General features: G+C 33.2%; 1 pseudogene; it reads right to left on the bottom strand.

The window, feature by feature from the left end:
• Nucleotides 1-6,456: 6,456 nt before the first annotated feature.
• Nucleotides 6,457-15,334, bottom strand: part of LOC141685066 (feruloyl CoA ortho-hydroxylase F6H1-2-like) — a 74,955-nt pseudogene continuing 66,077 nt past the window's right edge.

Genomic DNA, 15,334 nt, shown 5'->3' on the forward strand with positions numbered 1-15,334 from the left:
AAAGTGAGCTTTACACTACTTATTTTGTCTATTTGGTTTTTGGCACTAGACAATTCTATTGGAATTTATGTTTATTCTGCAAAGCATAAATTGGGGGAGATTGTTCAAAATTGGTGATGTCGATGATCAGGATTTATGTCACAATCAGGATATGATCAACTGCTGTAATATGATTATCCGTTGAAAGCTTCGATATCATCCGTTGACAATTGATTAGTCATCCGCTGATATATATAAATGATTATCTGTTGAAGCTAAAACATTTATCCATTGATCAAAGCTATCTGTTGAAGAAATAACTTGGATGATAAGTCATGACTGTGAGATAAATCAGGATGTGCTAATTTATAGGATCGTAGTTGATTTAGATATATAAAGTATTAGAGTTATATTATAACATATCTTGTAATTGATAGAGGATTGATTTGTAGCTGTGTAGTATATAAACTCAGAATAGGTTACCACAATAAGAGATAGAGCACAACTCGAGTATTCGTGTAACCTAGCAGCTCTTAAGAATATTGTTCTTAAGAGAGTTTGGAACAGTATATCAAAGATCAATATCAACTATTATTTGATTCATCCATTCTTACAGTACTTTCATAATACATCGATTTGTTAAGTAATTGTATCCAACCCCCCTTAAACAATTACTTTACTGGGCTGCATGAACTACTTAAGTTTAAAGTAGTTATCATCTCTCAGGTATTATTATTATAATATCATCATCATAATCCATAAAAAATTTACTCTAAATATGGATAATCTAATTTAAACACTTTAAATATATAAACCCATAGTAAAAACATATAAACTATTTCTTTAATTTATATAAACTTGAAGATTTAACTAAGTGTCTCATAACTCATCACACATGATTTTATTTAGGACACACACATTTCATGATGCTCATAGCCACGTGTCTACTCCCCTGCTGACATGGTGGTCTCATCACTCTAATGTGTCACTTCCACATCTCCTAACATGTGTGTAGGACCCATGACACGTATCTGAACCACATCACTTATTCCAATAACAACACCTACCAGTAAAACTGGTTGATGTTCGTACAAACCCCTACCGTATATATAGTTGGTTTTACATCGATCGGATTCTTGCCAGAAAGTTTTTGGATTTTAAAAAGCAATCAACTCAAAACCGACTATTTTAATTTTAAATATGGTCAGGTTTATATAAGTTTTGGTTGGGTTTCATGGGTTTACAAATGGTCAGAAATAGATGAATTTAACTGTAAATTCGATTTAAATGGTCATTTTTAGTTTTTCTTTAAAATAAAGATGAATCCTCTATTGCCCCCGTTTTTTCTATAGCTAACAAAAATAATTTAAATACACAATATATAAAACCTTCTATAAACAGGTTATCATCCTAAACACAAAAAATGAAAATTGTATTAAAAAGTGGCAACATCGCCAAATGTTGTGCAAGACATGTCTTAACATAACAAGACTAAGTCACATTCACAATCCTAAGATTTAGTTGACTTGTAATTTTTATGTAATCTGTAATGGTATTTCTGGAGTCTATAAAAATGTTTGAATAAACTAGACTGGAGTATTTTTTAATAAACAACCAAAAAATTAGGAATAAATCTCTGGAAGAAGATGAAGCATGATCATGCCTCGGAATAAATATAAACAGCTTGGTGAAGAATAATGTTATAGATTTAAAAATGTTTAAAGTCATATGTCAAGAAGCCAAAGATCAAAGAATGTAAAGAAGTATATCGGGAAGTCAAATTGGCTTGTATAAGTCACTTTACTTGTAGAGAAGTCTTTTTACTTGCAGAGAAGTCAATTTGATCTATAGAGAAGTGGAGATGTCAACAAGTCAGTCTGCCATGGAAGGAAGTGGAGATATCGATAAGTCAAAACACATGTAGAGAAGTGGAGATACCGACAAATCAAAACACATGTAGAGAAGTGAAGATATCGATAAGTCAAAATATATGTAGAGAAGTGGAGATATCGACAAGTCAAAAATACATGTAGAGAAGTGGAGATATCGATAAGCCATATACACATGTAGAGAAGTGGAGATATCGATAAGCTATTCTATATCGCAATACGAACATCTCTACACACTTTGAAGATCTCGATGACAGCTTCAATTAAAGAATGCATCTATCCCGATGATTCAATATTATCTGTCAACAAACCATTTTATCATTAAAATGGAAAGTCTACAAATGTAGCTTGAAGAGTGCAGGATCAAGGGCCAAGATGAACTGGACAGAGGAGGGTAATAGACCTGAAAAATTGTATGAATATTGATAGCACTCAAAATAGAAATAGACAAAAGGACTTTAGAAAATATGTTAGTCTATTTTAGTGCAATATCTGTAAACCATGCATGTTGATCTATAAAACATGACACAAATCCTTAGTTCCAGTTGTAACAAAACAGTCTAGGATTTCTTTTATTATCTCAAGAAGTAGCTGAGTTGTTAAACATTTGAGAAATTAGATTTGTAGCATATAAAGATCAAGTAAGTTTTAATAATTATTTTTCGTGTCTTTTGCAGTCAATTAATTATCACTACAAATTTTATATAGTATGTCGAGTTCCAAAGCCTAAACAAAAACTTTATTTTCTTGAAAGTAATTTATAAAGTTTTAAAAGAAAAATCAAGAAATACACATTCACCCCCCTCCATGTGCATTTCATACGTAACATAAAATCCACAAGCTAATAAATTACAACATATCATAATAGGTTCAACATCAAACCATTAGTTCACAACTAAATCGTTCACAACCAACAAAATATGTTCAAAACAACTAGACTTAAGTTCAAAGCATTTAATATAACAGACGAATTCAATCATAAATAAACTAAACTATAAGCTCATTCCTATGTCATTATCTCCGTGCTCAGTGCTCACCATAAGGAAATATGTCATCCTCATCTCCTTATTCGCCATCCTATCCATCCTCATCATCTCCATGCTACACGTCATCATCATCCTCTCCATCCACGGCTTCCTCTTGAGCCCTCATGATCACCAATGTACAAGAACATATAAAATTTAATTATTACTATATATATTGATATATTCTAGAGTCAAAAAATGGTGAAACTAAACTACTTTTTCTACTAGGATATTACTGTTAAATATTATGTTGAACTTTTGGTAAGTTATGTTGGGTTTAAACCTAATAGGTTGTATGGGCTTGGTGATACAAGATAAAATTAAATTTAGTAATAATTGTATGGGTAGATAATTATTATCATAATTGGGTTATATAGTAATTATATGTAGAGAATTATTATTTATGTTATGTCTTGATCACAAAGTTGGAAAATTGGACATCAAGAAAGGAAGGCTTGTATAACAAGTATGGTATGTCTTGGTGCCTAAATTTTGGGTGGCTATATATACATAGTCATATTATGTTTAATAGGTATGCTTAAGAGATATAGTCGACTTAGATATCATTTGGGAGATGCTTGGGCATTGGGTGACTCAATTATCGTTTGGAACACTATTAATGTGTTATTATTTAGATTGTATGCTTGAGTATTGTGTGGCTTATATATCGTGTGAGTGAATCACCGTTTGGTGAGATTGATTGTATTATTGATAGTTGTTTTAATTGATAATACAAGTTGGGATATGAGTTTTCAAAGTCATATATTATTGTGTGTGTACTCCGTATTGGTAGATTGAATCTCGTTTGTGTGTGTGTGTGTTTCCTACTAACAAATTGAATAAAACATATTATTTCACAAGTAATCTTTTATCATCCGTCAAATTTACATTTGTCGATTTCCACGTGGTACTAAAAATAAACACTCCTAGTTCATGGTCTTCATGTGGCCCACGCACAACCTTGTTATGATGTAATTGATTATGTACCGTGTTGGATTTGGAACCGAAGTGGAATGTAAAAAAATTCAACACCTCATACTCTACATAACTCCCACAATCGAAGCTTCAACCCTCAACTTATTAAGAACCTTATGCTTCATATCCCATCATTCGCTTAGCAAAAAGTACATCTAAAGATAATTAACGGCCCCCCAAACCCATTCTTCGGCCAAATGTAGCACCAAGTGCTCCATCGGATCAAAAACACTTGGTGAAAAAATGTCTCAAGCATAAACATCATTCGGACTGTAGACTTTTCCAAAAATTTTAAATCATTTCAGATTCAGGTAGAAGAACAGATGTCGTGACAGAAATTTGAGAGCGAAGAAAGTGCATCTATAATGTATGGTGGTAAAAGCTCAAAATTGCATACGGTGATAACTTTTGTATGATAATATGACAATCATGTGATTTGAACCCTAAAAACTTGCAATTATCTTTGCAACAATGACCAATATTTGATGCATAACCATCCAAAAGTTCTGATGAACGAAACCAAGAACACATGAGTTTGTGTTATTTTGGAGAGAATGTTTAAGGCACTTTTGGTTTCTTTTTTCACCATAGGGGGTGTACAATATGGGTAACACATTCATCAACTTGCTTATGGCCCTTTCCTATTGTGATCTTTTTTTTCTTCAAGTCGTTGACAATAATTAAGAAATTATTATCAAACACATTCCTTTCGGTGTGAATGACATTGATACAATACCACATCGAAAATGATGACCAATATGGTAGCTCAAAAAATATTGAATAATTCCTCCAATTACGAGCAACTATAAAATCATAACTTTTTTTATTCATTCTACCGCATGGTGGAAATTAATTTTTTTATAATAACTCTTTGAACAATCACCACTTGACCTACCAACCAAACACCCTTTTTTCTTTAGTTGGAAACTTAGCACTTGGATGACGGAGAAGATCATCTTCGGGTAAGAAATAACGATTTGTGCCAAAAAAACTATATTTTCATATTTTTTCAATTGAACACATTGAATATTCCAGACACAATATGGGCATGAAATTTTTTTGTGTGTTGACCATCCGCTAACTTTCCCTAACTAGGGGAAATCAGTGATTATCCACAAAACCTACACCTTCATGATAAAATTTTGTTTTAATGATTGATCAAATATTTCCGTCCCTACACCCCATAATCACTTCATTTTATTTATGAGGGGTCTAAGATCCACATTGAATTTATTGACTCTTTTCACCGTGTACACATATATATTTATAAATTAAGAAAATATATAAAACACAAATAATTAATGTCGTACATTTAAAACTTATAATTAGTAAGTTTGATATCCTTTTTGATTTTTATCTTCAAAATTTTTATTTCTCACCCATTTTTCTCCCTCTCTTTCACTCAAGAAATTAATGAAGGGTAAAAGAGGAAAGGGATTATTTCATATTTAAAACCGACCATTGTGATCACTTTTAGTAAAATAATATTTTCCGCCCAGCTGACTAGCACTGTTGCTAATTGGGAGCATTAACTGCGACTAGAACTGACCCTAAAGGTGGTCGGATTGGGTAGTCGGGTTTGTTGGTCGCAAAAGTCGTCCAGTTTAGACTGACGTGAAGAAAGTCAGACGAATTCTCTCAAAAGTGAACCTCACAACATGCTTAGATCGGGTTTTTCGGTCCAGTTTGTAACTCGACTATTCTGAAACTCGATCAGTTTTGAACTCTGACTTTGGTTGTCCGTAGATATAACTGTCGAAAAAGACTATATTTCTTCTAAAGTATATATACCATTACTAACGATTTTTTATCTTAACTTTTTTAAAAAAAAAAAATTCTTTGATAATCGTCATTAACCGATTATATAATCGTATTTCAATGTAATATTTACATGACTAACTAGAGTTGTATTTTTAGGGGCCCATTTTTCATATCACCATGTTAGGAACATTCAGGTTCCTTGGTATTAACTTCATACTCAGATATATAGTTGTTTCTTGCATCAATTATAGATCATTCATTTCCAATTCAGATTTGGTTTTGTTAAAGACCTAGCAAAAGTAAAAGGTTTGAAGATGGTTTAAGTATTGAAACTCTACTTTTCAAAATTTGACAATATATCCGGCTAATAGAGAAGGATTTTAGGAGTGCAAGTGTATTGAAGAGGGGGTAAGCATAAAGATAATAATCTTCTTAAACAACAATCGATATACCGTATAATAATTTGATCGTAATCTTTTATTGTTTGGAATTTAGATTGTGAAAATCAAAACGAACATTAATTGCATTTCTTATTGTGAAACTTTGAACAAAAAAGCAAGACGAGGTCCAATGCACCAAGGACGAGTTCATTGATTATAGTAATGTCTAATAAATTTAAGTTACTCTTGATTATAACATAGGAAAATATATATAAAGAATCATAATATTGGCATACACTATATGTAAATACATGTGAGAAATATTACACGTTCTTATAAAAATCTATACTCGACGATCATGAATTAGATAACTGCTAAAACAAAGGATATCTTTAATATGGAACTCTGGAAAAGTAAGCTGCTTTAGTTCATTTATAGTTTAAACAATCATATCTTTGTAAAATTAATAGTCTTCTTCATAACATGACCTTTCCAGAAGAAATGCTTCACATAATCAGAATACAGAACCTTCTTGTATATCGGTTTCTCCTCGTTCCTGAGAACCTCAGGTATCGGGCCAATAATATCCTCCGGCCTGGGATTAATAAAGATAGGCATTAAAACTCTATTGTTGCTTCCATTAACAGCAACACGATGTTCAACGCTCTTATATTTACGTGAATCCATGTATCCATCTCTATTTTACGGCTCAAGAAGTTGCACATTAACATACCTTTTGCTGAAGCTCTAGAACAGATGCCGAGCTATGCTAAGTTTATAAAGGATATTCTATCTCGGAAGCTAAAACTTGAGGAGTTGGAAACCGTTGCTCTAACGGAAGAGTGCAGTGTTGTGCTGCAATAGAAACTACCTCCTAAGCTTAAAGATCCGGGAAGCTTCACGATACCTTGCACCATTGGAAATCTGTCATTCGACAAGTGTTTGTGTGACTTGGGATCTAGCATCAATCTCATGCCCTTGTCCGTTTTCAAGAAACTTGGACTACCTGACCCTAAACCTGTGAACATGTCTTTGCAAGCTAATCGTTCCAGCTTGAAGAGTGCAAGATCAAGGGACAAGATGAACTGGACAAAGGAGGGTAACAGACATGAAAGATTGTATGAAGATTTATAGCACTCAAAATAGAAATAGACAAAAAGGACTTTAGAAAATATGTTAGTCTATTTTAGTGCAATATCTTTAAACTGTGCATGTTGATCTATAAAACATGACACATATCCTTAGTTCCAGTTGTAACAAAACAGTCTAGGATTTCTTTTATTATCTCAAGAAGTAGCTGAGTTCTTAAACATTTGAGAAATTAGATTTGTAGCATATAAAGATCAAGTAAGTTTTAATAATTGTTTTTGTGTCTTTTGCAGTCAATTAATTACCACTACAAATTTTATATAGTTTGTCGAGTTCCAAAACCTAAACAAAAACTTGATTTTCTTGAAAGTAATTTATAAAGTTTTAAAAGAAAAATCAAGAATACACATTCACCCCCCCCCCCCCTCCGTGTGCATTTCATACGTAACATAAAATCCACAAGCTAATAAATTACAACATATCATAATTAGTTCAACATCAAACCATTAGTTCACAACTAAATCGTTCACGACCAACAAAATATGTTCAAAACAACTAGACTTAAGTTCAAAGCATTTAATTTAACAGACGAATTCAATCATAACTAAAACTAAACTACAAGCTCGTTCCTCTTTCATTATCTTCGTGCTAGTGCTCACCATAAGGAAATATGTCATCATCATCTCCTTATTCGCCATCCTATCCATCCTCATCATCTCCATGCTACACGTCATCATCATCCTCTCCATCCCCGGCCCCCTCTTGAGCCCTCATGATCACCAATATACAAGAACATATAAAATTTAATTATTACTATACATATTGATATATTCCAGAGTCAAAAAATGGTGAAACTAAAATAATATTTGTACAAGGATATTATTGTTAAATATTAGGTTGAACTTTTGGTGAGTTGTGTTGGGTTTAAACCCAATAGGTTGTATGGGCTTGGTGATACAAGATAAAATTAAATTTAGTTATAATTGTATGGGTAGATAATTATTATCATAATTGGGTTAAATAGTAATTATATGTAGAGAATTATTATTTATGTTATACCTTGATCACAAAGTTGGAAAATTGGACATCAAGAAAGGAAGGTTTGTATAACAAGTATGGTATGTCTTGGTGGCTAAATTTTGGGTGGTTATATATACATAATCATAATATATTTGATAGGTATGCTTAAGAGATGTAGTCGACTAAGATATCATTTGGGAGATGCTTGGGCATTGGGTGACTCAATTATCGGTTGGAAACTATTAAGGTTTTATTATTTTGATTGTATGCTTGAGTATTGTGTGGCTTAAATATCGTGTGAGTGAATCACCATTTGGTGAGATTGATTGTATTATTGATAGCTATTTTAATTGATAATACAAGTTGTGATATGAGTTTTCAGCGTTATATATTATTGTGTGTGTACTCCGTATTGGTAGATTGAATCTCGTTTGTGTGTGTGTGTGTTTCCTACTAACAAATTGAATGAAACATATTATTTCATAAGTAATTTTTTATCATCCGTCAAATTTACATTTGTCGATTTCCACGTGGTACTAAAAATAAACACTCCTAGTTCATGGTCTTCATGTGGCCCACGCACAACCTCGTTATGATGTAATTGATTATGTACCGTGTTGGATTTGGAACCGAAGTGGAATGTAAAAAAATTCAACACCTCATACTCTACATAACTCCCACAATTGAAGCTTCAACCCTCAACTTATTAAGAACCTTATGCTTCATATATCCCATCATTCTCTCAGCAAAAAAGTACATCTAAAGATAATTAATGGCCCCCCAAACCCATTCTTCGGCCAAATGTAGCACCAAGTGCTCCATAAGATCAAAAACACTTGGTGAAAAAATGTCTCAAACATAAACATCATTCGGACTGTAGACTTTTCCAAAAATTTTAAATCATTTCAGATTCAGGTAGAAGAACAAATGTCGTGACAGAAATTTGAGAGCGAAGAAAGTGCATATATAATGTATGGTGGTAAAAGCTCAAAATTGCATGCAATGACAACTTTTGCATGATAATATGACAATCATGTGATTTGAACCCTAAAAACTTGTAATTATCTTTGCAACAATGACCAATATTTGATGCATAACCGTCCAGAAGTTCTGATGAACGGAACCAAGAACACATGAGTTTGTGTTATTTTGGAGTGAATGTTTAAGGCACTTTTGGTTTCTTTTTTTACCATAGGGGGTGTACAATATGGGTAACACATTCATCAACTTGCTATTGGCCCTTTCCTATTGTGATCTTTTTTTTTCTTCAAGTCGTTGACAATAATTAAGAAATTATTATCAAACACATTCCTTTCGGTGTGAATGACATTGATACAATACCACATCGAAAATGATAACCAATATGGTAGCTCAAAAAATATTGAATAATTCCTCCAATTGTGAGCAACTATAAAATTATAACTTTTTTTATTCATTCTACCGCATGGTGGAAATTAAATTTTTATAATAACTCTTTGAACAATCACCACTTGACCTACCAACCAAACACCCTTTTTTCTTTAGTTGGAAACTTAGCACTTGGATGACGGAGAAGATCATCTTCGGGTAAGAAATAACGATTTGTGCCAAAAAAACTATATTTTCATATTTTTTCAATTGAACACATTGAATATTCCAGACACAATCTGGGCATGAAACTTTTTTGTGTGTTGACCATCCGCTAACCTTCCCTAACTAGGGGAAATCAGTGATTATCCACAAAACCTATGCCTTCATGATAAAATTTTGTTTTAATGATTAATCAAATATTTCCGTCCCTACACCCCATAATCACTTCATTTTATTTATGAGGGGTCTAAGATCCACATTAAATTTATTGACTCTTTTCACCGTGTACACATATATATTTATAAATTGAAAAAATATATAAAACACAAATAATTAATGTCGTACATTTAAAACTCATAATTATTAAGTTTGATATCCTTTTTTATTTTTATCTTCAAAATTTTCATTTCTCACCCATTTTTCTCCCCCTCTTTCACTCAAGAAATTAATGAAGAGTAAAAGAGGAAAGAGATTATTTCATATTTAAAACCGACCATTGTGATCAGTTTTAGTAAAATAATATTTTTCGCCCAGCTGACTAGCACTGTTGCTAATTGGGAGCATTAACTGCGACTAGAACTGACCGTAAAGGTGGTCGGATTGGGTAGTCGGGTTTGTTAGTCGGAAAAGTCGTCCAGTTTAGACTCACGTGAAGAAAGTCAGACGAGTTCTCTCAAAAGTGAACCCCACAACAAGCTTCGATCGGCTTTGTCGGTCCAGTTTATAACTCGATTGTTCTGAAACTAAATCAGTTTTGAGTTCTGACTTTGGTTATCCGTAAATATAACTGTCGAAAAAGACTATATTTCTTCTAATGTATAAATTACTAACGATTTTTTATCTTAGCTTTTTAAAAAAAAAAAAATTCTTTGACAATCATCGTTAACGATTATATAATCGTATTTCGATGTAATATTTACATGACTAACTAGAGTTGTATTTTCAGGGGCCCATTTTTCGTATCACCGGGTTCCTTGGTATTAACTTCATACTCAGATATTTAGTTATTTCTTGCATCAATTGTAGATCATTAATTTCCAATTTAGATTTGGTTTTAATACAGACCTAGCAAAAGAAAAAGGTTTGAAGATGGTTAAAGTATTGAAACTCTACTTTTCAAAATTTTCCAATATATCCGGCTAATAGAGAAGGATTTGAGGAGTGCAAGTGTATTGAAGAGGGGGTACGCATAGAGATAATAATCTGCTTAAACAACACTCGATATACCGCATAATAATTTGATCAAAATCTTTTGTTGTTTGGAATTTATATTGTGAAAATCAAAACGAAAATTAATTTCATTTTTTTACTGTGAAACTTTGAACAAAAAAGCAAGACGAGGTCCAATGCACCAAGGACGAGTTCATTGGTTATAGTAATGTCTAATAAATTTATGTTACTCTTGATTATAACATAGGAAAAGATATATAAAGAATCATTATATTGGAATACACTATATGTAAATACATGTGAGAAATATTACATGTTCTTATAAAAATCTATACTCGACGATCATGAATTAGATAACTGCTAAAACAAAGGATATCTTTAATATGGAACTCTGGAAAAGTAAGCTGCTTTAGTTCATTTATAGTTTAAACAATCATATCTTTGTAAAATTAACAGTCTTCTTCCTAACATGACCTTTACATAAGAAATGCTTTACATAATCAGAATACAGAATCTTCTTGTATATCGGTTTCTCCCCGTTCCTGAGAACCTCAGGTAGCGGGCCAGTAATATCCTTCAGTCTGGGATTAACAAAGATAGGCATTGAAACTCTATTGTTGCTTCCATTAGTAGCAACACGATGCTCAATGCTCTTGTATTTATGTGAATCCATGCATCCATCTCTATTTTACGGAGAAATGTGACTGTAGAGACGTCAGAGTGACGATCGACTCCAACCGTGAGCTCGAGGTTCGGACAGCTAGGATAGTAGTTGAGGGTAATTCTTTTGAAACCCATTAAAAGTGATTAATTTGAGTCCATGTCATCCATATTTAGCTTTTGCATTAGGGCTTGTAGCAGCCACTACTTGATGACAAACTCAGACTTCTTCATCAATTCTATTGCTTTATTCTTGAGAAAAACTTGTAGTCAGAATTTTGAAAATAAAGTGCAAGAAGTGGTATGTACTGTATTGATATCAACATGCATATCAGCATATGTGCATGTAATTATGGTGTTCTTATTGAATAATATTTTCATACTTGTTGGTTTTTTTAGAATTAGAAAACCCTAGATACAAAGGTCTGTATCTACAATAATAAACAAGAAGAAAGAAAATATTTTATTGATTGAAAACTTAACTTTGATACATTATGTAAATGGTTTATATATACAAATTGGTCAACTTCAGCTGACTGACAGCTCATCTAACTAACTCCTAACCCCACACACTATTAGTCAATGTAATATTGACTTGAGATTTAACAGCTAAGTCTATTATATTTTTGTACTGTGATTTAATAGTGAAATCATTAGAATAAACTTGAACATAGGATGAGGCTGTAACATTGCTATCAAGACTCGTATTACGCCCCCCACAAGTTATGATTACACAAGGATTGTGTAAGCCCAACTTGGAACAAATAATCCAATGACTAGTGGATCCAAGAGCATTAGTTAAAATGTCTGCAAACTGCTGTTTAGTATGGATTTTATGAGGATATATAACACCAGATTGCACCTTCTCACGCATAAAATGACAGTCCAATTCAATGTGCTTCGTACGAGCATGTTGAACAGGATTTGATGCAATATCAATTGTTGCTTGATTATCACAAAAAAATAGGAGTTGGATCATGATGAGGTATCTGCAGATCCGAGAACAAGTATTTTAACCACATAATTTCAGTGGTAATAGTGGCAAGAGCCCTATATTCCGCTTCGGCAGAGCTCATAGACGTCACAGTTTGTTTCTTAGCCTGCCAAGAGATTAAAGCAGACCCTAAATAGATGCAGTACCCTGTGACAGATCTACCGGTTAAAGTACAACCCCCCAGTCACTATCACAATATCCAGTGAGATGAAAATTTTTTTTGGAAGGCAAAAATAAACCAAGACCCGCTGTGCATTTTAGATAGCGGAGAACACGCATAACAGTATCCAAATGTTTATCTTTTTGTGACTACATAAATTGGATAAGCAGATGAACAATATAACTAATATCCGTCCTAGTAAAAGGTAAGTATAGCATTTTACCCACCAGACTTCTATAAAGAGATGGATTAGAAATAAAGGACCCAGACCTATCATCAGCATATAACTTCAAATTCTGATCCAATGGAATGGATAAAGGCTTGGCATCTAAGAGATTGACAGACTGCAACATGTCAAGAATAAACTTCTTTTGACTTAAAGCAATAACCTGTTCAGTTCGAGATACCTCCAAGCCTAAATAGTATTTGGCCTCACCAAGATCTTTAATGTTGAACTTTGTGTGTAAAACAGCTTTAAGATCAGTAATAATAGCTGAATTATCACCGTTAATAAGACATCATCAATGTAAACTACCTCCACAGTAAACAAATTCCCTTGATTATGGATGAACATAGAATAATATGGCAAAGATCTAGTAAACCCATATTCTAATAAAAAATCAGCAAGTTTGGAATGCCATTGACGAGAAGCCCATCTCAAGCCATAAAGAGATTTATGAAGCTTACAGACTAAAGGCACAGCAGAAGGAGGAATTATATAACTTGGGGGAATCCATGTAAACATCTTAATCCAAATCCCCATGCAAGAAGGAATTATTAACATCTAATCGAAAAACTTTCCATTATTTAGCAACTGCAAGAGCAAAAACAGTTTTAACAGTGACACTTTTTGCCACGGGTGCAAAAGTGTCATGAAAATCGACTCCTTGCTTCTGAGTATAACCTTTTTCCACTAACCTAGCCTTGTATCTGTCAACATTCCCATTAGGTAGATATTTGATCTTAAACATCCATTTACAACCTATAGTAGATTTCCCATAAGGTAAAGGAACTAAACTCCAAGTATTATTAGCCTCTAAAGCATTCAGCTTTGTGTTCATTGCATCAACCCGCTTGGGATCTAAAACAACCTTAGCAAAAGAAGTAGGTTATTGACAAGGATAATTTTTTCCAGTAAAGCTGCATAACTGGGTGAAAATGATTGACAAGACACAAAATTATCGATGATTAAAATAATTCAATTCTAAGTGAGACTGACTTCAATTCAGTTTCTATCAATCTTAATTGATATGAAACAACAGATCTACAGTACAAACACGATTATACAACTTATATACGGAAATGATGAAGAAGGAAGATGATGAACAGATACTTGAAGATGATGCAGTCGATGAAGAAGATGAAGATACAAATCCAGTTTCATTCCGGTCTAATACCATTTTAGAATTGTGAAACCCTAGATACAGAGGTCTGTATCTACAACAATGAACAAGAAGAAATAAAACATTCAATTGATTGAAAACTTAATTTTGATACATTCTGTAAATGGTTATATATACATATCGGTCAACTTCAATTGACTACCTGCTCATCTAACTAACTCCTAACACCTCACACTATTAGTCAATGTATTATTAACTTGAGATTTAACAACTAAGTCCATTGTATTTTTGTACTGTGATTTGAGAGTGAAATCAGTAGAAGAAACTTGCACATAGGCTGAGGCTGCAACATTGCTATCAAGACTCGTATTACTTTTACTTGCAGCTGAAGACCGAGTCTTTCTACTGAAGGAGTTATTTTAGTTCTTTGTGGTTAATAAACGTTAGAGATTGAGTATTTGTATGAGTTTTAGTTTGGCTTGATATTTAGTTCCTAGTTTTTCGGTAGCACTTTTCATTTTGTGTAAATCATTATCTAAAACACTGTATGCAGAAGAAATAAACTAGTTTTGACGCTCGATTACTTACTTTGTTTTACCAGTTTTATATCAAACAACTTATATATATTTAGTATACAATTGGTTTTCCAAGAATTGGTATCAGACCACCAGTACAATCATGTATGGATGTTAAGGACTGCAAAAAAAATGGATGCGAACAAGGCCAAGGGAGAATCGTCCGGCTTAAGTTACCCTATGTTGAAGAAGGGAAACTACACAGCGTGGTCCATGAAGATGAGAGTTTTTATGCAAGCCCACGAAGTGTGGGAGGCAGTAGAGCCTAGTGATCCAAAAGCTTCGGTGGAAGTCAAAATGGACATAGTTGCTTTGGCAACGATTTATCAGGGAATACCAGAGGATTTAATGTTAGCTTTGGCAAATAAGAAGATGGCTAAGGATGCATGGGAGGCACTCAAAGTTATGTGTCAAGGTGTTGAGAGAGTGAAGAAGGAAAGGGTATAAACTCTGAAAGCCGAGTTCGAGACATCAAGTATGAAAGTTTCTGACTTACTGGATAATTTTTATATGAGAGTGAATGGCCTTGTGTCCAACATACGGGCTCTAGGAGAGGAAGTTGAAGAGGCGAATGTTGTAAAGAAAATTCTTCGGGCAGTCCGAAAAAAGTTTGTATAAATCGCCTCGACCCTGGAATAATTTAGAAAATTGGATACAATGTTTATAGAAGAGGTCATCATGTCTATGAAGGCTCACGAGGAGATGTTGAAAGGATCAACTACCAATAGCGGTGAATAATTGTTAT

This window comes from Apium graveolens, chromosome 9, assembly GCF_009905375.1.
Source record: "Apium graveolens cultivar Ventura chromosome 9, ASM990537v1, whole genome shotgun sequence".
Lineage (NCBI taxonomy): Eukaryota > Viridiplantae > Streptophyta > Magnoliopsida > Apiales > Apiaceae > Apium > Apium graveolens.